Here is a 25,570-nt window from a genome sequence, read left to right on the forward strand (position 1 = left end):
GTGCCCATCTTTTCACTACATCTTGAATTGCTAGACATTCAATTGGGATCTGAGGAATAAATACAGGATATCATTAAGAACGGGATGATTTGTTTTTAAAGTCAGGGATTGCAGTGTGCACCTATATGCTCATACCTGTGCAATTGCACCTCTGCTCTGGGTTATTTTCTCCTCACCTCACATGTACCTCCCCGGTGATCACTCTGCCCGCAGCCCCATTGCTGGATTCCTCGGGGCCTGGATGGGGGGCTAGGGGACAGCAGAGTGTTAATTTCCGGCAGTGACTCCCGCTTGAAGGCAGGGCTTAGAGGCCAGGAGTTGGGTATTTGAGGAGGCCTCCCCTAGTCCTGTAATTCTTCCACCCCCACCTTATAGCTCCAGGAACACACAAACCTTGGAGAATGACAGCGCCGGTGCTCTCCACGGTTGTGGGGCTCTTTGCATTTGCTTCCCACAGGAGTGTATTGCTGAGATAAGTTTACAGAGAAATTTTAAATGAAAGGCTGAAGTGAGATTGTAGACTGGGATCATATCTGAACTTTTGGGGTTCATTAATTCCTCCCGCATCCCACCATTTTAGGACATTACGTTTCTAGCCCGTGGACTTTTCCCCTTAATCCCTCCTTTGGATCTCGAGAGGACATTGGGTGTTACTGATAGCCAGGGCCTTGTATAAGTCCGCTTCCACGTTTGTGGCTGGAACCCTGGCTTCCTCTTTGATTTATTTCTGCTATTTCATGAGTTCGGCCCTTCTGTATTAATGTCCCTGCCTCGAGCGGCCAGTCACATGGGGAGTGCGGTCTGGTGGAAGGAGCAGGAACTGGGAAGTAGGAGGACTTCACCCCTCAGTGTGGCTCTGCCTTGTTCTTGTGACTTGGAGCGTGTTCCCTGCATCGTCTCTTTCAGTTCCTGACTAACCTGACTCAGGAGACACGTGCAGTGCCTCTGAGGGCATGCATGCCCTTTCAGGGTGGAGGAACGCAGACGTGTGTGGATGTCTGTGTGTAATGTATAGGTGTGTGTGTAACTGATTTTGAATAACCAGTTTTAAGAGATTCTCATCTACGCTGGCCCCATGATAGCTGCCTGGGCTTCATCACTGTGTTTCTATTCTTGGATTTTCTTTTTTATTTGCTGGTTTGAAGCAGCAAAGAATGAAACAAGCTAGCTTATGATGCTTGATAGCTGCCAGTAAGAACTAAAGAAAATGGTGATACGGGCAATGGAAGATGGCACATCAGACCGGGCAGTGTGGTTTTGTATGTACTCACAGAGCGAGCTGGAGGCGGTGGGGAGTGAGGACCCGCTGGCTGCTCTGTGCTGAACCGCGAGGCCGGGACCCGAGCCCTTCACTGTGCTCGTGAAGGCTCAAGTCGCTGGATTTGTGCAGTGGAGTGCTAGCTTTTACTAAGGCGCACTTCAATATTATTTGGAAGACATCTTTGTACTTGTGTCATGTATAATAAGGTTTATATTTTTAATTTTTAGTTTGAGAATTTAAGTAATAACAGTAAGGCTATTATTTATTTTTTTATGATAATAGAGATTCTTGTTCAGATGCTTCAGTAATTTGCTTAGGACAAGACCTCAAATGCTTCAGTAGGATTTGGACCCCATAGTGTAAATTCTGACAGATCATTGAGAGTTTTTCCTTGACCATTAGCATTTTTATTAACTTGTCCCTTTAATTCAAAATTTTAAGGGAAGTGTTTGATTTTATGTTTAGGCTGCGTACATTAGTTTTGTGGTTGAGAACTTCTTAAGGAGACTTTCTTTGTATGTTCTATGGGAATATGTGCATATTTGCTACTTGAAGTAGAAATATAACCTGTTCAGTGTAGTGCGTTCCTGTGCCCACCACGGGGAGGGTAAGTGTGACAAGGTCATTCCCTCTTGTCAGGCATCATCCTGTCTGGGTCAGGGCCTGTGCACTAGCTCGCTGTGGACTCTCTCAGCAGGCGTGTCATGCCCACTGTGGCCAACTCCAGACTTCAGTGTGGCAGCAGCTGAGAGGAAAGGCACCATTCGTGACCTGGAGGAGCTGGCTGTTTGCCTTTGGAGACGGACGTGACAATAGACAACAGGAGGCGTGGGGAAGGCTTAGAAAGAGATACGCAGAGGGGTGCTGTAGGGTTCCCGGACTGGGCTGAGCTGAGGCTCCCACAGGATAAGGAAGGGGTGGGATTCTTTGGGAGGATTAGCCTTAGACAGGAAGAATCTGTCTCTCCTGGGAAGAGGATGGGTTGAGCAATTGTGGAAGCTGAGGGCCTGCGCGCCGCTTGTTTAGGAGGACTGAGAACAGGTGACATGTGGGACCACGTGTGGAGAATCCAGAGGGAGCAGAGACCTGCAGCGGGATCACGAAGCTCATGTGGGTTGGATGCCCACGCTTTGGGGGTGCCATCTCGCTGCCATGTTTCGGCAGCAGTTCCTCAGGCCCCATTGGCGTTCAGAACTGCTGGCTCAGCGACATGCAGGGAGGATCTCAGGGGAGACCAGGGTGTGTTTGCTGGTGAGGGAGCACCTGGGCACACTTTGTGAAGAGCAGTGAGGGTGATGTCGGAAGGATGGGAGACGCGTTTGGTGGCAGTGGGTTGCAGACATGGATGGGAGGTGGTAAGGTCACGAGTTGAGCACAGAGCGTGTGGTTGGATAGCTGGGTGTGCTCTTCATGTGGGGGTCGTGCAGGCCGAGCTGGGGGAGAGGGATGGTGATTCGTGCAGTGTCCTTGTTGGCGGGGCCTGGACGGTGGGCTGGGTCCTTCCCAAGTGTTGTTCTACTGAAGCCTTAACTAGGACCCAGCCTGGGAAGGGGGCGCTGCCTACCACCCACAGGTACAGAGGGTGGCTCGGAGAGTGCCTTGGCTGGTGGCTTGGCCGGGACTGCTGAGGGTGGAGGGTGTTTGGCAGGTGGGTACAGGAGTGGCAGCTGGTCAGAAGAAAACAGTGGCGTGGGTGCCAGCCCCTGGCCCCAGAGTGGAGGAGACAGGCTGACAGCGTGGAGATGTGGGCAGGAGTCTGTGTGTAAGGAGGTGCTCAGTGGGTGCTGTTGGGCCAGGAACTGAGTGATGGAGTGGTTTGATCTGTGCCGTGTTTGGGTGTCTTGTCAGTGTACATCCCGGGTCCTGTCAGGAGGATTTCAGGGTTTACTTCAAAGCCCTTAATGGCCTGGCCCCCAGAATTGACTTTGTCTTAAACTTCTTTTAGATGCGAACACCGTGGGAAACTTGAGGAAAACGTCATCTCTTTTCACATTGAGAAGCTTTTCCCTTATTCTCATCACTCATGATTTTGGCCCAAGCTTTAGAAGTCTGTTCAGAGCTTGTTTGTTAGACCTTTTCTAAACCATAGCACATGCTGTAGAAGGTCCCACTGTCAGGAGGACCCCAGGCCTCGCCTCCATCAGGTCCCCTGTTTGGGAACAAGGCAAGGGCCACTGCCCGCTTCCCCTCATCTCCGTCCCAATAGCCCATTTTTTGAAAATGGGCCTAACATGGATTGTTACATCCTGTGTGAAGAGCGGTTAGAAAGAGGCTCTTTTAAAATTACTGTAAAATTATAAAAACCGTGTTCCTTAATACTGGTTTTAAGTGGATCCCTTTCAAAAACAACTAAACTTCATGTTCTCTTTGCTGTTCACTTGTTAAAGAACATATGCTAGGTTAATCTTTTTTTAATCTTAAAAAAAGATCTTTAAAAAAAAATGACACCTGTTTTCTTGATTTTCATACAGAGGTTGTTGGGATATCAGTGTAAGGCGGGGACTTGTGAGTGTTTTTATTGAGTGTTCTCCTTGCTTCCCTGCAGTTGGAATGGCTTGGCAATTTGGAGGGGGCTGGGGGTATTCACTGGGGGCTCGGGCACTGGTCCCAGGAGGGAGTTTTGGGGGTTAGGGTTTGAGGGCGGTTGTGGTGCCCATGACAGGTAGGACGCAGCTTGCAGGGGCAGCATCTTGGGCTTCATGGAGATGATGGCCGCTTAACTTCCCTGAAACCCAGAGAGGCAGCTTGGCGGTGCTGAGTCAGTGCTGGGACTTGGCCTGCTGCCTGGGTTTCCTCTGGAGTCCTCTGCTGATTGCCTCCCTTACTGACACCATGTGTCCTTAGCGTGTCCTGGCTGTAGGAGGAGGATCTGTGGTGGCTGCTGTGTTCCACATTCTACCACAGAGGTGACGCTCTTGCTGCCCCAGGTTGGAGGAAACGTGTCCTGGGAGGTGTTCACCTCCGTTCACAGGTGCTCAGAGAAGGAAGCTGCTGTCTAGTGTGTATGGTGCAGGTGCTCTGGAGGTCCAACTGCACATATACTTCCTTCTGCTGTGAGCAGACAGTGAAGCCACTGGCACTCACATGACTGGGCTTGCAGGGCAAGCCTGTGCCCTCAGGCTCCTTATCTGTTCTCCTTATGGGCATCAGATGGTGGCTCTCCCCTGTGGAGGTGCTGTGAGGATTCAGTGAGATCCAGTTGGTAAAGCACTTGCCAAGAGCCTAGCACAGAGCTGGGGCCATGGGTGTTTGTTAAATAAATAAAACAGCCCTGCTTCCTCCCCTCTACAATGCTCCATTAATGCCACATCCAAGCAGCCTGATTTCCTTTTACAAACAAGCTCCACAGATATTAGCTTTCTGGGAAAGAATCAGCCATTAAGAGTTGCCTCCACTGAGCTGGGGCTGCTAGGGAGAGATACGGGGGTTCAGTAAGTGTGGGTCTGAGCGCTCCACGCCTGGTCCTGTCTCTCAGAGGCCAGCAGGACCAGGCCTCAGCTTCCCAGAATGAGTCGGTGCATGGTCGTTGCCATGTGGGTCTGAGTGGCTCGGTCTGGCAGGGTGGTGGTGCTGTGTATGCCTCTGTCAGCTTGGGGCATTGTCTTCTGTGGGTTCTTTGCCTTCTTTAGACTCTGGTAGGCCCCCTGCAGCCCAGCCCCTAATGCACTTCTGCAGAGACTGCAGTCTCTTGGTTGGTGCTTCGTAGTCGTTTCTATGTTAGAGTTTCTAAAAGTAGCCTTGTATACTAATAAGCCCTGAAGTGATTCATAATAGTTTCATCTCCACCGGCCTCATTGGATTTTTCTTGCTTTTAGGAGACGAGGCAGTGAGTGGATCAAGTGTGATAATAATTTGTCGGCTCCTCTGGTGCTCTGGTCTAATCGGATTTCAGGTGCAGTGCAGGATTGACGTCCCGGGGAAAGGAGCCAGGCCTCCACAGTCGGGAAAGCCGCTGATGCTGACAGCCGGCCGCATCCTGTACCCGCTCCCCAAAAGCAGACCTTCTAGAGAAAGAATATTTTCTTCCTCAGCTGCTCTTCCAAGCAAAAGTGTTTCATGCATGAGAAATTCTGGTGAGCAGCCGCTTGTTCAGAAGTACTCTGGGCATGAAAACTTTTCTTCCTGATAAATTCTTTTGCTCACGCTTTTTGATGTGGAGGCTTTCACAGTGCACTGTTCATTCTGCTTGTAATTTAAAAAATTGCATAGCAATATTTATCTGTTTTAAGTTTTATTACTATTTTATGCAGTCGCATAACATTTATTTAACTACTTTCCTTGCTAAAACATCTAAGTGAGTTATTTTTGATTTCAGATTTAAACTCTTCCTCAACTTTTGACTCAGCGTTGGTGTGTTTCAATGTTCTACTAAAACCTTAGTGGTGGGTCTTGATCTTCAATCATTATTGCCTTGTCCAGCCTGGTAGGGTGCTTTGTCCTGGCACATTTCTCCTACACAGCGGTTACACATTTGCCCAGGTTTTGTTTTGTTCACACTGTCTTCCAGGAGCAGATCTCTGATCTCAAAATGGGTTCACTCTACACCCATTTTGGCTCTTGGTCCATCCCTTACCACTTGTGCAAACTTGCTGCTTAACCTAGCTAGGTAATGGGTGACTGCCTTTGTCGCAAGTTATTAATTCATCCCATTTGTGTAGCTTTACATGTAAAAAAGGGTGTTCCTCACTCGTAAGCACAGTGTCCCTAATAAATTAATTTTTCTCGCTTGCAAAACCTGGTTGGGAGGGCTTAACAGGTGTGGTAGTAATGCTTATTACTCTGGGTGCGGAGGGTATTGCTTAAAGAATTTTCCATGTGCGGGAGGCAGTAGGGTGGCTGGCATGCTTACTACCCACATGTGATGTTGACGCGCGCAGTGCAGGGCGGTGCTGGGGAAGGATGTTTGCATTGGAAATCGGAGCCCTCTCTGTGTTTCTCACCTCCTTGCTGTCGGGAGGGCAGCTGATGCCCTAGAGTACAGGTACCCGTTTGTTTTTGCTGACTAAGAGCAAGCCTAATTCCAAATACTTTTGACAAATTTCCTGGCTAGAGGAAAAATTCATATTTATCTTTCTAATGAAAGAGGTAGAGAGGCTGGATATTGTAGTGAAGTACTCAGTAACAGTGGCAGAGGGCCAGCTGGAAGACGTGCTGGCCAGGCTGGAGGCTGGCCCGGAGCGAGCGTGGGGGTTGTGATGGCTGGAGGCAGGACTGAGCACGCAGACTTGCTTCATGCTGGGGAGTTAACCTGCGGGGTAGGTGGAGGGAGGGAGCGCTGCAGAATGGGGTCTTGCTGTGAGAACCTGTGCTTCTTCACTCACACTCCTGCTGGATGCTGGGGAAGGAACGGTTGGACCAGACTCTGTCAGCCTGTGTAAGACGTAGGCTGCCTCCTTGAGCCACTCACAGATGTTTTTTGGAAACGAGTCTTAGATAGGTAAAACCGTTCCTGAATGACAATCCAGCTAGGTGAAAAATTGATTTATTTTGGCCTAAAAGCTAGAGGAATTGAGAGAGACAGACAGAGATGGAGACAGATGAAAAAAGATGTGTCTGGACAAGCTGTTTCTAGAGAGAAGTTTATAGAATTTCAGTTTTGGGAAGTCTTAATTTTTTGTTAACAGCTTACTGAGATAAAATTTCCAATGCACTGTCTAGATAGGTACTACTCCATCACATCCAAAAACATGGTTTTTAACTATGCTTTAAACAATTAGAAGATCCTAAAAAAATTAAAAATAGAACTACCTCATGACCCAGCAGTCCACTGCTTGCTATCTATTCAAAGAAATCCAAAGCACAAATTTGAAAAAAATTTATGTACCCCTATACTATTTATTGCAGTGCTAATCGTAATAGCCAAGATATGGAAACAACTGAAATGCCCATCAAGAGACGATTGGATAAAGTAACTCTGGGACGTTTATACTATGGAGTATTACTGGGCCATAAAAAAGAATGAAATATTACCATTTGCAACAACATGGATGGACTTAGAGAAAATTATGCTAAGTGAAATAAGTCAGACTGGGAAACACAAATACCATATGATCTTATTATATGTGGAATCTAAAGAACAGAATAAACACAAAAAAAAAGTTAGAAGATAGTGTAGAATATTGAAACTAAGTCCTCAGTGAGAAGAACGTTGCATTACCTGGCATTTTTTCAAAGTACCACCACCATTGTTGCGTATTCCCCCCCCACCCCCCATCCTGTTATGCTGGTCTGTCTCCTGTCCTTTATGAGTCCTGCACTCTGGTCATTATATTCTCCAAGGAAATTTCAGACGTCTCCAACCCTTCACGTATTGGTTAATTAATGCTTATTACTTTCCTAGGATCTTAGTCATAACTGATTTTAATTGTACTTCTGTGCAAGGATTTTTGACTTCTGACTTTTAATTTGGAGCTGTTTAAACTTGAATAGATTGTTTTCAAACCTGCCAACAACTGGACTGTCAGTCTGAGGTCTTGGATGACTTCAGGAAAGTTCTTGCAGAAACTGTGGATGGTACTTTCTGTGCGTGGCTGGGTGGCTGGCACTGGGATCACTGTGGCAATGCCGGGTTGCAGGTGTGAGGTTTTAGAATCAGGTTTGCACATCTTTGAAATTATTCTGTTTTTTAAGAATTGATCTTTTTTTATGATTTTGTGTTTGTTACGGGTGGCAGAATATATTCTGACATTGGATTTGTAAGATCTTAAAAAAAGTCTATGTAATAGAGCCTGTTTTGAGAATTTCTTTAGGCTCTTCAGATTAAAAATTCATTTAAATATTTTAGGACCTCCTCCCCACCCACCCGAGAGAGTTTTAGCACATGCGTAGTGTAGGAAACTTATTTTTTAAAAACTGATCTAAACTCTCCCTTTGCTTCAACTCACGTAACCACACCAAAATTCATGCAAGTACACAAATTGCAACACTCACAAATATGACTATTATTGGTGCCATATGGATTCATTTTCTGCTCTGGCAAGACTGGAGGAAGGCCCAGTGGACCTCAGCGCTGGGTGGGCGTTTCCTCCTGCCCTGAGAGGCGGCACGTCGACAGCTTCTGCAGCCCTCTGGAGGGGTTTGCCCACATGCCTGTTTGGGTCAGAACTTCTTAGGCCCTTGGTTTGTGTTTGACGTTGCCTGGTGGTTCTTTTTTCCTTGTTCTACTGTTAAATGATAACAGTAGAAACATGAGAACATTAACATTTTATACTAATATATTTCTAAGATGTTACTGTTTAAAAAGAGCACACTGAATTCTTTGGGGGAAGCTTGTTTATGTGAATTGTTCCGATGTCCCCTTGAAGACCAAAGATTAAAAAGAGGCAGGGAGAATGGTAAAGGAGAAAGAACACAAGGCTGGAAGCCAGGATAGTTTTGTTTTAGACCTTGGTGCTAGCATGCAGTGATTCCCTCTGTGGCTCTCTGTCAAACTTTGCATGAGAGTGAAGTCATAGATCACAGAATGAAAATGGTGACCTGTGGCTCAGCTCCCAAACCCAGAGAAAATAAAATGCCGTCGGATGTGGCAGTGTGTTCAGAAAGGTGTGCATGTAGTGGAGGTGGAACCTTTTCTTCTGGAGCCTGGCCATCCAGTCTAGACCCTAACTGAGCTCTGCTTGTTGTTAGCGTTGAGCTTCCAACCAGACCCGTATGTGATAATTTGGAATGAAAACAGTTTACAGAGGTTTGAGGTTTACAGAGATTTGTTAAGAACACCTTTGGTGTTGCTTGTGAACTGTGTAGGTATAGAATAAGACAGGATTTTTGTTGTTGATTGTGTGGTCACATTCATAGCCCTGGTTACTGAGGCCCTCTCCTGTGTGCTTAAACTTCAGCTTCAGTATTGCATTGCATTTTGGGTAGATTTTTCTCACGCACATCCCTCAATCACTGTTTTACACGGAGAACTTTGTTGCTTGTGTTTTCCTTTGGGGCAGTTCTTAGCGCTAAGAGAGTATATTTGATTTTATCTCCTTAGAAGTACAACCATTAAGTTAGTGTTGCTGGATTTAAGATTTTTATATGTGCAGAGGTCATATATATTTGTGCTCATGACTCATGCACAGAGTTATTTATACCTCAATACTGTGCATCTTTCAAAAAACTTCTGTTTTTCTGTTTACCCAAAAATAGTGGAATGTATTGAACCTTCAGTGCTGAGTAGGAAAAATAAGAATTTTGTTACAATTGTGTATATACTTGAATTTTGAACAACATAAGTCATGCATTTAGGTAATATTTTATTGTGATATTTACCTACGAGAGGAATGGAAAAATGCAGTTATATTTGATGCTTGCAGGTTAAATCCTTTTATTTAGAAAGGACTGTGCCAGGTTCTCCAGGACAATGTCTTCCAAACTGTGGGTCATGACCCGTTGTGTCTTGTATAGGAAATTTTCCCGATCCCAAAGACGTAAAGATAGCTTCCTGTGCCTTCTGAAAATTGTGTACTTTTGCCCTTCACATCTGTCCCAAATTGATTTTCGTGTACCATGTGAGATAAGGAACCCGTTGTTCATACCGTGTTTCCCCGAAAATCAGACCTAACCGGAAAATAAGCCCTAGCATGATTTGTCAGGATGACATCCCCTGAACATAAGCCCTAATGCATCGTTTGGAGCAGAAATTAATAAAAGACCCGGTCTTATTTTTGCAGAAACACGGTAGTTTTCCATGTGGATACCAGTTGTCCAGGCCTCATCCGCTGAGTAGATTGCTTTGCTTGCTCATCTGCAGCGTTACCGTTCATGCAGCAGGTTTCCTGGTGTCTGGTCTGTGCCATTGATCATCTTGTCTATCCCTGCGACACTGTCACCTGTCTTCATTACACATGGTCCCCAGTTTAGGATGGTTTATGATTGTTTGACTTGATAATGGTGCGAAAGCAATATGCATTCAGTAGAAACCCTACTTCGAATTTTGACCTTTGATCTTTGATCTTTTCTTGGGCTAGTGATAATGCTGGGTAGTGACAGTGAGCCACAGGTCCCAATCAGCCGTGCAGTAACGAGGGTAAACAACCAGGACTCTACATTGTACTGTGTTGCCAGCATTTTCTGCATATTGTGTTTTGCATTTTTGTATCCCATCATGTCTACAAAATGCCCATCTGTGTTTCCTGATTCTGGTGAGAAGAAAAAAAGGAAGGCAATTTCTCTTGGGATAAAACTCAAGACAGTTACCCAACTGCAGACTAATGTAAGTGTTACGTATCCAGGAACTTCTCTTTGTACAGATAAGAAGACTAAGAATGATACATTGTGGTACAAGTAGAACATATCCAAGGTCACTGCCAATACAGTGGCAGGGCCAGAATTTTTATTTTTTTTTCCTGGGGAATACAGGAAACTGTGTTTCTCCAGGGCCCATCAGCTCCAAGTTTTGTCCTTCAGTCTAGTGGTGGAGCGCAGCTCAGCTCCAAGTCTGGTTGCTGTTTTCAACCTTTAGTTGCAGGGGGCGTAGCCCACCACCCCCTGCCAGTATTGAACCATTGAACCGGCAACTCTGTTGTTAAGAGCTAGTGCTCTAACCAACTGAGCCATCCAGCTGCCCCCAGAATTTTAACGCTGCCGTCAGACTCCATAGTCCCTGGTCTTAGCTTATCTACACTGTCCCACATTGATCTTCAGGAAAATTAAACTGGCTGCTGCATATGAGGTGCATTGGAGCAGTGAATTGTAGGATGGGTACAGGCTGGGATTCACAGTGGCATCGAGCAGTAAAGGGCCGCAGAAGTGAAGCAGACACCCTGGGAGAGTGGCCGGGATGGCACAGCCCCAGAACAGAGAGGAGCCAGGCAGGCCTGTGCTGATGCGCTGCGTTTGGAAAGGCATCGGACACACCCAGGCTCGTAGCAGGAATGGGATCTCAGGAGAGATCCAGACAGGGTAGCCGACTTGGGAGGGCTTTGCTTAGAGGTGACAGTGGCAGATTGGGGACTGAGGGAGTCACCAAGTGAGAGACTGGGAGGGAAGGAGCAGGAAGGAGGAAGAGATGAATGAAAAGAAATGACCTGTGTGGAGAAGGAAAGTGGGAGGAGGGGAGGAGTCGCCCTGTTTGCCCTGCTGGTTATTGAAAACAGATGAAGAAATCAGGCATTAAGGAAAACAGTGTTCCATTTTTTGGTGTCAATTGAAAGATTTTGTTTATTTATTTTTTCTGCGGCTTTTTGCTTTTATTCTCTTCCAGATACGTAAGGATCATCTTTGACTCATGGAATGAGAGTTGTCCCATGTCTGCCCTCTCCCCCTCTCCCACCCCCCTGCCCCGCAATTTCTAAATGGACATTAATTTCTTAGTTTAGAGGCAAGAAGATTTGTTCTGTGTTTTTAATGATGGGCCTCTCAGGGCACCTAACAAAGTTTATTTCACTGTTTTGAAAATGGTAGCATAAGTAAGTTGAGTTAGATTTGGATGTATGTTATTTTTCCTTACAACACGCCTTTCTTACATGTCACCTTTTAAGAGATTGGGGACAAGTTGTGTTGAATTTATTAACTGTGGCCATCTTTGGTTTAAATGAAACTACTTCGAGCTTCCCCACTTTCTACATCCCTGTCTTTTTAAAGATATGATTAATATTATATAAAATTCAGAATTTTATTCCATTAGAGTGAACAAGTCAGTTCATCTAAGAGTAAAAACTGACATTTTTTTTAAAGGAGTACCATTAACCTTTATTTTAAGACGTCTCAACTGACAGTTAGCTAAGTTACTCTCATAATTACTCAAGATCATTATAATAATTTTATTGAAACAAATATGTAGTCAAAGTTTTTTGGCTTGTGAGTATCCTGCACTTAGTTGTCAGTGTTAAAATAATTTTTTTTTTTTTTAAGATTTTTTATTGGGGAAGGGGAACAGGACTTTATTGGGGAACAGTGTGTACTTCCAGGACTTTTTTCCAAATCAAGTTGTTGTCCTTTCAATCTTAGTTGTGGAGGGCGCAGCTCAGCTCCAGGTCCAGTTGTCGTTGCTAGTTGCAAGGGGTGGGGCGCAGCCCACCATCCCTTGCGGGAGTCGAACCGGCAACCTTGTGGTTGAGAGCCCACTGGCCCATGTGGGAATCGAACCGGCAGCCTTCGGAGTTAGGAGCACGGAGCTCCAACCGCCTGAGCCACCAGGCCGGCCCTAAAATAATTTTTTATTTTAATTCTGTAGGAAGTCAATTTAAAGGAATACTCTGATGGTAAATCCAGAAAGGAGGGCTTGGTTGCCCTGATGTTCATAAGTATTATCCTCCCTTTCAACTGCTTTAGTTTTACTCTTGCTGAATGACCATCCTGCTTTCTTCTCTTAATACCCAAGGCAGCCATTGTCTGAAGTTCTTGTTTAATACGTCCTATTGGAAAATGGTGTATTTTGTATCTGAATTTCTCCTGCTGATGAGGATAGTCTAACAGGAAAGAAAGGTGGATTTTCATGTTTTAATAGAAGAAACTGTTACTCTGCTTTTCAAAATGGAGAAATCTACTCCTTTGCTGGGTGGGGGGTTATCTTCTCTCAGATTGGTGAGAGGACATGTGTGGATGTGCAAACGTCCATCTGCTTGGTAGATGCAAGCAGATTAGCCTGTTGGCTAATGAACACATTTTGACAGTTCAGCACTCTTACTGGGGCACAGCGGTCCTGGAAGTTTGCGTGTTTTAGAGATGAAGCGCATCACCAGCATATTGAAGTGAGAAAGACATCTTATTCCTTGAACTGACAAATCGAAAGTATGTTTGTTTGTGAAGGGATGGGAAGTGTGAGTTGGTAGGTAGATGTTGGGCTCCCTGCAGGCGTCATGTCCAAAGTGAATCCCCACGCTGATGTACACCTGCCCATTAACCAGCCCCTCCACTCCAGCCGCTTAGTGAGACATTTCAGGCCGGTGTTGCTGGCCTGTGCACTTGTGCAATCTTCAGGGAGGGACATCCCCCAGATGCGCAGGATCGTACTTAGCAGGAGACAGCTCATCAAACATCAGATCACTAGAATCCAGGAGATGATCCTGCTTTGAGTCCTAGACTCACATGTGTGGTACGGCTGTATGACTCTGATGTTCCCCGTCCACGTCTCACGCTTTAATAAGGAAGGATTTGATCTTGTCCCTTAGAGCAGATTTTGGATGCAGGAGATCTCTGTTGCAGACTATGTCATGTCAGGGCTGTTGAATAGGCTTTTCCGTGCATAGCTGGGCAGGAACACAGTGAGTGGACCCGCCACATGTGTCCTTAGTCGTGTTAACGCCCGGGTTGGGATGGGCAGCCTGCAGCAGGGGCAGCTCTGGACTCGCCTGGCAGCCCTGCGACTCCTGGCCTAAATGACTTTGGTGGAATCTTCTCGTTTCTGTGGCCTGCTTTCTCAAACTAGGCCTCTCCGACTTACTTTAGAGGTAATGAGAATTCTCAAGTTTGAGAAACACTGCTTTCTGGTGATTGTTTCTACAATTGTATAATTGGGGGTTTCGGTGGGAGACTGGAACTAGATCAGTGATTATTAGATTTGCTTGGGAAACAACAACAAAAAAATCTACAATCCCCACCCCCAGACACACAGACTCTAAAGCATCTTTAGGTGTGGGAATATGTACGAGACAAGTCATGGGTGAGTTGAGTCTTTGAAGTACAGTGGGCATATCCTCTCTGCAGCCTGTTTGCAACCTGGGGCCGCTTGTTTGTATCTAGTGAGTGGGTGGAACAGGCTACGTGGTGGCAGGGGACCTTAAATTCTTGCTGGGTAACAGGCAGTGGAAGTGATGGGAACTGGAAACTTCTGTGTTTGGAGGCCAGTGTCCTGTCTGCGTCTCTTCCCCCAATACTATGGTTAAAGAAAAGAGTCAGTGAATGTTACTAATCTTAAACATTTATGTAGCTATATTGCAAGTGCCCGTTCATTGTTTTCTTCCGCAGTTCTTGCAGGCGGAGGGGAGAGCTGCATTCCCCTCCCTCCCTCCCTCCCTGTCTCTGTCTCTCCCTCCCTCCCTCACTGCTCCTTCAGGGAGATCTTTTAATTTGAGAGTTTAACCTTGCTTGAATTGGGACTAGTGAGCAATGTTTCTTTTCCATTTGGTAAAAATATATTTTGAAAGCTTTGTCCGTGGTAGTAAATGGAGGAAAAAAGGAGATTGGAACTTGGCGTACAGTTAAGAAGTGGTTCGGTGCTGTCGAGAATTGGTGACTCTGGAAAGGAGAAAATGGGCAGAACTGTATTAATCTGTAGGTGAGGCAGAATGAGAGGCTCTGAGGAACCAATATGCCACAGCCCAAATCTGGAATTACCTGAGGAACGGTAGCTGACCAGGCTGCTCAGCTGGGGCTTGTAGTGAGACCCTGTGCATGGGGAGGGCTTCTTTATGTATTCATTTCTCATTCATTTTGTCTATAAACTACATTTATTTGAGGTGAATTTTCATCTGTATTAAAGAATGATTGTAAGCTGGATGGATCGAAAGAGCACAGATGCTCAGAGGTGAAGGGTAGAGACCTTTATTATGACAGTGCTTCTCTATGAAGTGACCTCGTTTCCATGTTTTCCAATAAACCAGTTATGTGTTTTCATGTTCTCTGAAAGTGAGGGTTTCATCTGCATGTGCCTTCCATGTCCGTTGTGCTGTGTACCCGGGGGCAGTATTGGGCTCTGAGACGAGGGGATCTTTTACAGACTGGAGAGACAAGCCCAGGGGGTATAGCCTGAGTCAGGGAGGATGTGTGGGAAAGGATTCCTACGTGTGGTGATGACATAGTGGGAAATAAAAAGCAGTACATGTCCACTCTAGAGAATCTGAGAAAATATTGACAGTATTAAGGAAGGAAGTCGGGACCTGCGTGTGATGTTGGAGGATGAATAGGAGCTTGCCCAGGGGGGCAGAGGGGCAGAGGGAGCCACCTGCGAATGAAATGTGGTCTTTTCAAGAAATTGGCAGAACGAAATTGCTGAGGAGGCAGCACAGGACAGCCTCATTCGGAGCCTGTGTTCCTCTTGCTTTCCATTAGGGGGTTGCCATATTGATGGGCTGTGAAATCAACTTAGCGGGATGCGCCCACAGTAAAAACAAACCAACACCAACAGCCAATCTAGACTATCGCAGAGGGGTGGCCGGTTAGCTCAGTCGGTTAGGGCATGGTGCTGGTAGCACCAAGGTTACCAGTTCATCCCCACGTGGGCCACTGAGCTGCGCCCTCCTTTAAACAAAAAAAAAGAAAAAAAATAGAATACAGTAGAAAACGTTGGGGTGCCTCCCATGTAGGAAGGGCAGCGTTGGGTGTGTGAAGCCTTTTCTTTAGTTACGTATTTGTATGTGTGTACTGCATCCTGATGTAAAACGTTTCTCGTTGTGGGTTGGAAGTTTGAAAAACACTAATGGATTCCTTGTTAGCCCAGTGACTCCTATAGGTGAGAGTGAGGTGTAAACAAGAGGTGATTCAGAGGCCCAGTTCACTTCTCAGCAGTGTGGGGAATGAGTTGGTTGATGTGTGTGATTGGAGGTAGAGATAATTAAGTTGTTATGATAACATAGCTGAAGAAATACTGAGACTTTGCTGAATTAGGAATCAGGGCAGTGGCAGGAGGGACAAGAAAGTGATGTTTAGAAGATGGAATTGACAGAACTTGTCAACTGGCTTTTGATCTGGAGGGAAAAGGGGGACAGTGGGATTTTATTTGGAGCATTGTCTGAACAGTGGTACCCTGAACCCAGGGCAGCAACTATAGCAGTCATAATGGACTGGGGGACCCCATATGTGCAGTGTGTGTGTGTGTGTGTGTGCGCGCTTGCTTGTGGGTGTGTCTCTGATATGGGTGGACTTTGTGACTTCCGGGGGAGCTCTGAGTTGGACACTGGAATTGAGATTTAACAGCGTGGTTATTAAAGCCAGAAGCAGATAAGATTGACCTGGGAGAGTGTGAAGGAAACTGCATTTAAGGAGCAGGTGGAGGAGAAAGAGCTGGCCAGTGAAAGCAAGTGGAAATAAAGAATTAGCAAGAGAAACGGGTGGTATGAGGGAAGCCTGGGAAAGAGGCGGGTAGTTGGTAGGATGAACGCTGCTGAGAGGCCAAGTCAGGGAAGAGTCAGCTATGTTCCTGGTTTAGATGAAGGATGAACTAAGCCTGCCCTGGATTTCTGAGGTATGAATTATCTCATTGTAAATGCCAGCATCATGTCAATATTTTGGGTTAGGGAGAGCGTTGTCATTTTTAGACTTAAAGTGCTCTCCAGGAACTGGAAGTGCAGGGGAGGTGGGTGGTGTGTGTGGCTGCTACGGAGACAGACTCTAAAGCCTGGGTTTTGATCCTGACTTGGAGGTAAATGATTCAATCTCAGAATCTGGTTTCTCATCAGAAACATGGAAATGATGCTTTTGCCTTAGGGTTGTTGTAAAGGTTAAATGAGACAGTGTATGGAGAACAGTGCAGGTCTGTGGTGGGGACCAGTGAAGCTGGCAGAGGCTGCCATTCCGTGCCAGGACCCTTCCAGACGCTAGGATGTGTCAGAGCTCATACAAGCCGTAAATAAATATGTATCAAGTTACATTCACTAGGGCCAGCTTGCTTTTGCTTATCTTCTATACTTCACCCTTGCTACTTGATAGTTCTGTAAACAATTCTTAATAAAGAGGCAGACTTTGAGTGGCAGCTCCTGCGGAGTTCTGTTGAAAGTTAATGGGAGGACAGAGTTGGCTGTCAACTCTACCTGTCAGGAAGGCTGTGTTGAATAAGTGCAGGCTTTGCTGAAAGGCTTGGATGGAGTTTAGATTGATTTCCTGGTGGGTCGCTTCTCTTCTCAGTCTGTGCATCCACTCCAAACGGTTGCAGGGGCTCCGTGCATGATGAGAGAGAAAGTAGAAGAGTCAGTTAACACTAATGAACATTATAGTTTCCAAATAGAAATTTGAGAAGATACCATATAAAGAATAAACTCCCTTTTGTTAGTCTTACAAAATCAGTTTAAGTTGTTTCGGTGATGTTCCTTTCATTCCAGTTCATTCCAGCGGCTGGGCATCAGGATACATTAGTGAAATTCGAGAAGCCGTGCTCCAGGATAGTGGACATACCCTGCAGGGCTGGGACACCCTGCAGGGGAGAACACCTGTTAATAAGTCAGTCATTCAACAGACAGTTGTTAAACTTTGTCCTTATTACGTGGAAACACCTCAGCTGCCATATACTAGACTTGAGAATTGTCAGCTTCAGCTACATTTCAGTTCTGTGATGTCCAGCGTTGTGCATCCTGCCTGCTGTTTCCTCAAACCCCCTCCAATTTACAGCTTATTCATCGCATCTTAGTTGTTAAACTGTACGAGTTATTGCTGTGGGTTCACATTCTAAATGAACAGAGCAGTACACATTCAGGGAAATGATGTATTTTTAAAGGAAACGATGCTATGTTGGATATTGAATATATTTTTAGAACTAAAGGGGTGTTAGGGATCAAATCAAATCCCTTTGTTTTATAGGTTAATAATCTGAGACTTCCCCAGTACTTAAAAAATAAAATCACCCTTTTGGGGAAAAACCTGGCAACATACATGTACTAGACATTTCAGCTATGTTTTCCTTGTCTAGAAAATTTTAGGAAAACTTTCATAGTTCTATAAGTTGCAGTATATAAGATGTTTAAAGGAAAGCACTTATGACGATTCCATGTGGATGTTAGGATTAGTTGTCCAGTTTTAGAAAAACAGCAGTTGGGATCACATTGAACCTGTAGGTCTCTGGGGGGGATTGCTGTCTTTAACAACAGTAGGTCTCATCCAGGAATCCAGGCCCCCCACGTGCTGAGGTCTTTTAGGTCCTTCAGTTTTTTTCACCAGCATTTTGTCCTTTTCAGTGTGCAAGTCTTGCGTCTCTTTAGTTAAAATTATTCCTAAATAGTTTTTCTTTTTGATGCTGTTGCAGTGGCATCGTTTTCTTACTTTCAGATTGTTCATTGCTAGTGCATAGAAATACAACTGATCTTTTGTATATTGATCTTCTATTTTACAGGCTTGCTGTGCTGCACTCATTTATTAGTTCTAACAGTTTTGTGTAGATTCTTTAGAGTTTTACACCCCCCTTTTAAAAAAAAATTTATTGGGTAACAGTGTGTTTCTCCAGGGCCCATCAGCTCCAAGTCAAGTCGTCCTTCAATCTACTTGTGGAGGGCGCAGCTCAGCTCCAAGTCCAGTCGCTGTTTTCAGTCTTTAGTTGCAGGGGGCGCAGCCCACCATCCCATGTGGGAATCGAACCAGCAACCTTGTTGTTAAGAGCTCATGCTCTAACCAACTGAGCCATCTGGCTGCCCCTACACCCCTTTTTAAAGTGAGTTTTCTGGACAGTCCAGTTCCAGTTTTAGTTATGTCCCACTGATTTCCTGTCTGTGTCCCAGTGTGGTTGGTACATTGCTTCTATTAATATTAGGCTCTGTCACTACCAGTCTTGCCTGTCTCACAGGAGTTTCAAGGGGAGGGAATGTAGAGCACTTGCACTGAATTTTGTGAATAAAACTTGTGTAGAATGAGGACAATATAATCACGGAGCTGTGTCTCGATTCTGATGCCTGAAGACAGGCTGGTACCCAGTGTCCTGTAGTCTATCTTCCTAGGACCATTCATTTTGTAGAAATAAAACAGATGAGTGTTGTCAAAGGTTGCAAATAAATAAGTGATTGTTCTGTAGGCGCTTACACTAATGAAGTGCAATAGCCCCAGCGCTGATTTCTGTTCCCTTGTGTGTTCCCAGTGCCTGGGACCCCATCATAAAATGGTGAGGCCCACAGTGTACTCTAGAGACGGGCAGATCTCATCACATGCGTGTTTTCTTCTGAGTTTTGCCCTTAGAGCGTGATGCTGGTGTGGAATTCTATGAGTTTGCTAAGAGCTGGACATACTGTTAATCTGTCCTGATTTAGACTCTGAGAAAAGCCGTTTTATGTTTTATGCCTGTTAATCAGGATTTCAAACGTGTGTGATGTCTACACAACTGTTCCTGATGGTGGCTTCGTACATTGAGGGTGAGTTAGGGAGTCAGGGAGCCTGTGAACTTGAGAGTCGGGGCCTTCTGTCCTGTTTAGAAGTCAGCGCCGGTTAATATTTTGTGGATTCAGGACACAGGGTACCAGCCTGTCTTTTCTTAAACAGGGTCCTATTTCACAGTCTGCTCCCACTTTCTCTAGTTTGAGTGCACGTTTTTATTCTCTTAATTTTCAGGAATTCCGTTTCGGATGTACAGCGTTTCCCTTTTTAGTTTTTCTTTGTAGTTACACATCTATTTTAAAAAGCCCATTTTCTGTCATTCCCCTGGATTTGGTAGCATGAGCAAGAGACGGTTCACTTTGGGCTGGAGCCTCAGGCTGGAGGTGTTTGATTCCTCTCAGCACAGGCGTGGAGAAAGTGGGGGCAGTCACGTCAGATCATCCCCCTCTCTGGTCATTCTGCATCGTTCACTTTGCATTTTCTTCTTTTAAAGGGTATAGAGAGAATTGTCTTGAAACATTACTTTTCTGTTTCTTGCTTGCTTTGCCCTGTGGTGAAAAATGAGCATGTGAACTGAAGAAAGAAGCTGTATGAGGAGCATTCATCTTTCCTTCCAGCTTCTTTCCCACCTCACGTCATTGCTAAAGTTTGCTTAGTTGCCTTTATTCCCTTGAGCTTTCTTGCTCACTAAAAAACCCCCGAAGAAAACAGTAACAAATAGCACCCATCCTAAATCAAAATACCTCCCAAAAACAAACCCACAACTTTGTTTCCCTGGAAGATGGTCAAGGTCAGATTAATAGCCCTTACCAGAGATGACAGGTGGTATCCACTCCACTCCCACAGCACAGGGAGACTTGGGAATTGTGGGCTCTTGGCGCTCTGAGGGGAGGAATGTTTTGTGTCTCATGTGCAGATGGAATTTAGTCTGTTGTATCTTTCTTTGAGACTGAGAACCTTAAAATGAGAGGAGGCCAGATCAGTGGTCTTCAAACAGTGTTTACTGAAGTCCTCTAAGGTTACATTTTAAAGGAGATTTTTAAAGCTATAATGAGAACAGCATACACACTCATATTTTACATTTCTAGCTGAGAGAGAGAAAGAGAGAGGTTGTAAGTGGGTTCTGGAGCCAGCCAGGCTGGATTTGAGTCCTGGCTCCACCAGTCAATGTGGGACCTTGGCTGTTTCTCCCTCTCTCAGGGCCACTGATTTCTCATCTATAAAGTGGGAATAATAAAGATATCTACCTTATGGGATTGTTGTGAGGATTAAATGAGTTAATAGTCAAATATAAAACTGCCAGTATTAGACGCTTTAAAAAAATGGAGATTGTAGATTCACATAGTTGTAAGAAACAATACAGAAAGCGCGCTTGTTTCCTTTGCCTAGTTTTCTTTCAGTGGTATTTTGCAGACCTGTAATACAACATCACAAGCAGGATACTGACATGGGACAACCCACGAGTCATATTCAGATCGCCCCAGTTTCACTGGTGCTGTGCGTGTGTGGTTTTATCACGGCCAGGTCCCTGTGTCCACTGTCACCGTGAGGGCCTTGACTGTTTCTATAATCACACCCACTTCCCCTCTGCAGCGTCTCGTCACCCTTGTCCCTAACCTGGCAGCCAATCACCTGTCCTTCATTTCTGACATTTTATCATATGAGAATGTCGTATAAGTGGAATCACGTAAATGTAACCTTTTGGGCTTGGCTCGGTGTGCTCAGCTCAGTCCCCTTCCGATCGATCCCGCTCAGATCCGTCCGAATAGTTGCTGTATCAGTACCTCCTGTTTTGTTGCTGAGCGCTTTTCCATGGTGTGTACGGACCACAGTTTAACCATTTACCTGTTGAAGGGCATCTGGGCTGATTCTAGATGTCAACATAGAATTTAGCAATTAGAAATAAAACTGCTGTGAACTTTGCTGTGGAGGATATTGGATCATTTTCGACCTGCAAAAATGGCCAGTCTCAAATAGCTCAGTCTGGTACCCTGAAGGCACTAGGTGTTCTGCTCTGAGTGTTGGTGTTGCCCCTGGATTTAGCTTGTCTGTGTGCAGACCTCAAGACACATCTCTTGCCATCTCGTGCATGTTTGAACTTAACTGAAAAAGCATTTGTGTGTCAGGAAAGCCATAGTTCGGCACTCGTCTCTCAAACCCAGCCCTGGGCTCCGCTCTGCTCACAGCCCTCCGCGGAAGGAGCGCACGGCCACTTTTCTGTGGGAAATAGGAAAGGAAAAGCCAGAAATCGTCTCAGTCCTGCAGCTCTTTGGGTGTGGCCACCATCCTGGTGTAATTGTACTGGTTCTGTCGACCATTGTGTGTGAAGTGCCTCCCCTGCACTGGGCTCCACAGCCAGTCGGGTTCGAATGTGCGCTTACTCATTCAGCCTAGTTTCTAGTAATGAGAATTGTATTTCTACATAAGATTGTGATGGAAAAAGTCATTCTGTGGGTAACAGTGTTTTAAGACCTGTGGGCTAAGGCCAGTGTAGGTAAGACCAGGCTTTTGCTAATTTGGATTCCTGGACGTTTAGGATATTTGGAAAGGTGGTAAAAGGAGAGAGAGAAGGGAGACTTGAGAAATGTTCAGTATTTTAAAATCCAGAGTGAAAATTGTTAATCTGAAAGAATGGTGTGTGGGCCAACTACAGATAACATGATTTTTATTTTTGGTATTGATTGAATTATATCAAGACAGGTTTAAAAAATGCTCATACTGATCAGAAACTGTGATTAGCAGTATATGTCTTTGATTAATAAGAATGGAAGTGAATTAAATATTGTACATAGTTGTAGAAGTACAATCTTCCAAAACTCAGGGTTCCATTAGAAGAGAAAAAGGATGATTCTCTGTGGTGAAAACATTAGTAATTTTGGACCTTCTCCCCCCCCCCCCCGCCCCCATATGATAATAGAGTGTATCTAAGGTCCTTACAGTATTGTGGTTCTGTGTTGAGATTGTGCATGCAGGCTTTTCACAGGGAGCCTGAGTGAAAAGCAGCGCTGTCGCTCCTCATGTAACAGAACGGAAGGCCAGAGTTCTAAAGTAAATTTTTATGCAAAAGTGAGAGGAGGTGGGGTTAATGTGGATATCATATTTCTTGGTAACTTTTCAAAAACTTTTTTTCCTCTACGCTTAGTATGGCACCCAGCTCATTAAAGGAACTGGTGAGATATTAAAGAGTAGAAAGATAAATTTAAAATCTTGCATTGTCCCACCATTCAAAAGTAGCTAATGTTAAAGATATTTCCTAATTTTTCTCAAAAAATTCATGTTATTTTTCTTGAACAAACAATACACGTCAAACTTCATCAGCACGTGTGATTACAATCTAGTCCATGTTGCCAGTCTCGTTGATGGAAACATCTCCCTGTTACTGTAGATGGATTCTTGCTGGGGTTCCGCATCCATGATGGCCCCTGACAGTGGTGGGCAGTTGTCCCATCGATTGAATAGTTCTTCTTCCTCGCACTTGTCCCCTGCCAGCTCTGTTAGGCGCTGACCAACTGATCGTGTCTCCATGGCTTTGTCTGCATTCTTTCCCCACTGATCTTTTCATTTCTGGCCCAGGAACAACTGTAGCTATCAGCTAACAGTAAAAAGTGTAGACTGGTGCATTTCAGTTTGAAAAGGTAGCTTAATTATAGTTGTGCTGGTGGTTTGAATGTGAACAGGTACGCTGCGTGAAGGTTTTTATATCTTAGAGTATTTCTTCAACATGTATTCCCCAGAAATGGGCTTACTCTGTCAAAAGGTATAAATATTTTAAGACTCTTAACCTGTACTGTCTTCCAGAAATAATTGAGTCAATTACTAAAGTATTTTCCCTTAGAATGAAAAGAGCTTCAGACTAGGATTTAGAAGATGTGGATTCTGTTTCCAACTTCTTTTAATTCCCTGCATGACCTCATACAACTAAAAACATTTTTATCTCAACCTAATTTGGACTAGTTTCCTTATTTGTAAACTAGCAAGTGGATTACAGCAGTGGTCCTCTACCCAGACGAGGACGTGGGACAGTGTCACAGCAGGGGGGTCGCTCCTGGTATCTCATGGGTAGAGGCTCGGGTGCTGCTTCACACCCTCCAGTGCCCAGGACAGCAGGGAACGATCTGGCCCAAATTACCAGTGATGCTGAGTTTGAGAAACCCTGGATTAGAGGAGCCTCAAGTTTTCTTCACAATCGTAGTACTAGATGTTCCTTGCTATGTATCCCTGTATAGACATTCATCATACACTCTGTACATTGTTCTGTCACCGTCTTTGTAGGAAAATCGAAAAGCTGAACGACATACTACTTGTTGTTTTTCACTAAAACCAAGTTAGGATGACTGGAAGGTGCTTTCCCACTTTTGATCGTCCTTGAGGTTAATGTCAGCTTTGAGAAATCCTGCACAGGAGTTAAGGGCAAAAAAATCTGACTCCATCTTTGCAAAACACACACATCTGTGATCACAGGTCAGGAAACCACTGTGAGTGCAGATCCCGGGCCTCCTGCTTCCTAAACGCACCATGTCTGAGAACCTCCTCTGTGTCCTGCCTGCGTGTGGCTCCCTGACTGACTGCACGTTCAGTGTGTTTGGAGGTGGACGAGAGGCTGATGTTCGGAGGGATTGGAAAAATGTGTGTGAATGGTATTTTTCCCCCATTAATACTTGTTTGCTTTATTCTTAAAGATCTCAAATCTCTCCTAGGAGATTATACAGATTTATGTAGTCAGTTTTCTTCCTCATGCTGCAGTATAATTTCTCCCTTTCTTACTGGCAGTGTTATTGTGTTCATACAGCGAGGCTACTTAAATGCTCACTTGAGTTATTTGATTTCTTGTGTATAGGAAGTGTGAGAGGCTTCTAAATAAAATCTAGTTTTTATAGTTATTTTGCAAGATTATGTTTTGTCATTTGCTCTTTTTTGATATTATATTTGGGTCTACCTTCAAATTGTTGAAATTGCTACATTTTTATATAAAAATATTTGATGAATGAAAATAAAGATTTTAGTTGTCGGTGTACCCTTAAATTCCTAGTAGTGAATGATAGAATTAAATTATTTCAATTAATCACAAGGTGGAAGATGAGCAGTTGTGCAATTTAGGGACCAGGGATCAGCCTGGCTTTCGTGTGGGGTGTGGCCCTGGCTTCCTGTCCACTCCCTGTCAGGGCAGCAGAGGGGCGAGGAACGCTCAGCCTCTGTCACGGAGTTTTGGAAGATTTTAGCTAGTTTATCATGTGAACTTCAGGGGTTATTAGGGTATAAATTTGAAAACCAGCCATCCCTGCTTTACCAGTATTGTTGTAACTTCTGGTACACTTCCAGTTGGGGTCCAAACACCCCGCCGCCATTCTTTTGAATTTTATATTTCATAGTGATTTGCTTCTCATTGACATTTTACTGTATACATAGTAAATCAAATATATTAAGTTTTATGCGCTTTTGAAAGACAAATATATTCACTGTATCCCTCCAAGACCTTTTTTTCATTCATTTGGTTTTTGAGATTGAGTTATGTTGATATGTATGGTTGTAGTTTAATAATTAGTAACGAGACCGTGTATGTGTGGACTGTCTCTGTGAGGAATGAATCGGAGGGAGGCAGCCTGTCGAACGAGCTCCTCTGCTCCGGGAGCCCTGGCACCCCCCACACAACATTCCTTCCTCACATTTTCAAAATGTGCCGGCCCTCCTGGGTTGCCCTCATCTTCCTGCTTCCCCTGAGTTGTGTAGGGAGGGACTCAAACACATGGTAGGATGCTGGAGTCACATTTCTGAACTGGAGTCATGTGAAGGACGTTGGTCTGAATTATGCTCCTTTGTCTGGGAGAATAAATCTTAAGTAGACTGAGGAAGAGATTGGGTGGCGTGGGGTAGATACAGGGTGGTCAGGAACGGCCTGCTGAGAGGCACCGGTGGGCACAGACAAAATGGAAGAGAGAATGTGGGTCGTGCGAAGGTGGCGGGCCCTCCAGGTAGAGGCCTTACCTAGTGAGGGAAGTAGACAGAGGTGGAGGTGGAGGTGGAGGCGGGGCGTAGGGCGCTATGGGAGGTGGGGAGAGGTGCGCCACCGGGTTTTTAATGAGCTAAAGGGAGAGTTTGGATTTTATGTTGAGTGTGAGAGGAAGTCTGCAGAAGATGCAAACTGCATAACTTTGACAGAGATTTCTGTCAAATTCCACTGGAGTAAAGAGAAAACCTTAGTCCTGAGGCCTTGTCTCTGGGGAGAATGACACACCTACCTGAGGGTTCTTTCCTCAACCTGGTCTTTCCCTGCACTGCTTTCCAGAAAAAAGTACTGAGAACAGAGGTTTCCATTTGGATAGTGCCCTGAAACAAATCAGGTGTGAGCCTCTTTCCTGGGCTTTCCTCTCCCTTTAT

General features: G+C 45.0%; 1 protein-coding gene across 4 annotated transcripts in view; it reads left to right on the forward strand.

The window, feature by feature from the left end:
* Nucleotides 1-25,570, forward strand: part of ANKRD11 (ankyrin repeat domain containing 11) — a 189,847-nt gene that overhangs the window by 37,424 nt on the left and 126,853 nt on the right. The gene's annotated exons all lie outside the window — the stretch shown is intronic.

The sequence above is a fragment of the Rhinolophus sinicus genome, linkage group LG11 (genome assembly GCF_036562045.2).
Source record: "Rhinolophus sinicus isolate RSC01 linkage group LG11, ASM3656204v1, whole genome shotgun sequence".
NCBI classification, from domain to species: domain Eukaryota; kingdom Metazoa; phylum Chordata; class Mammalia; order Chiroptera; family Rhinolophidae; genus Rhinolophus; species Rhinolophus sinicus.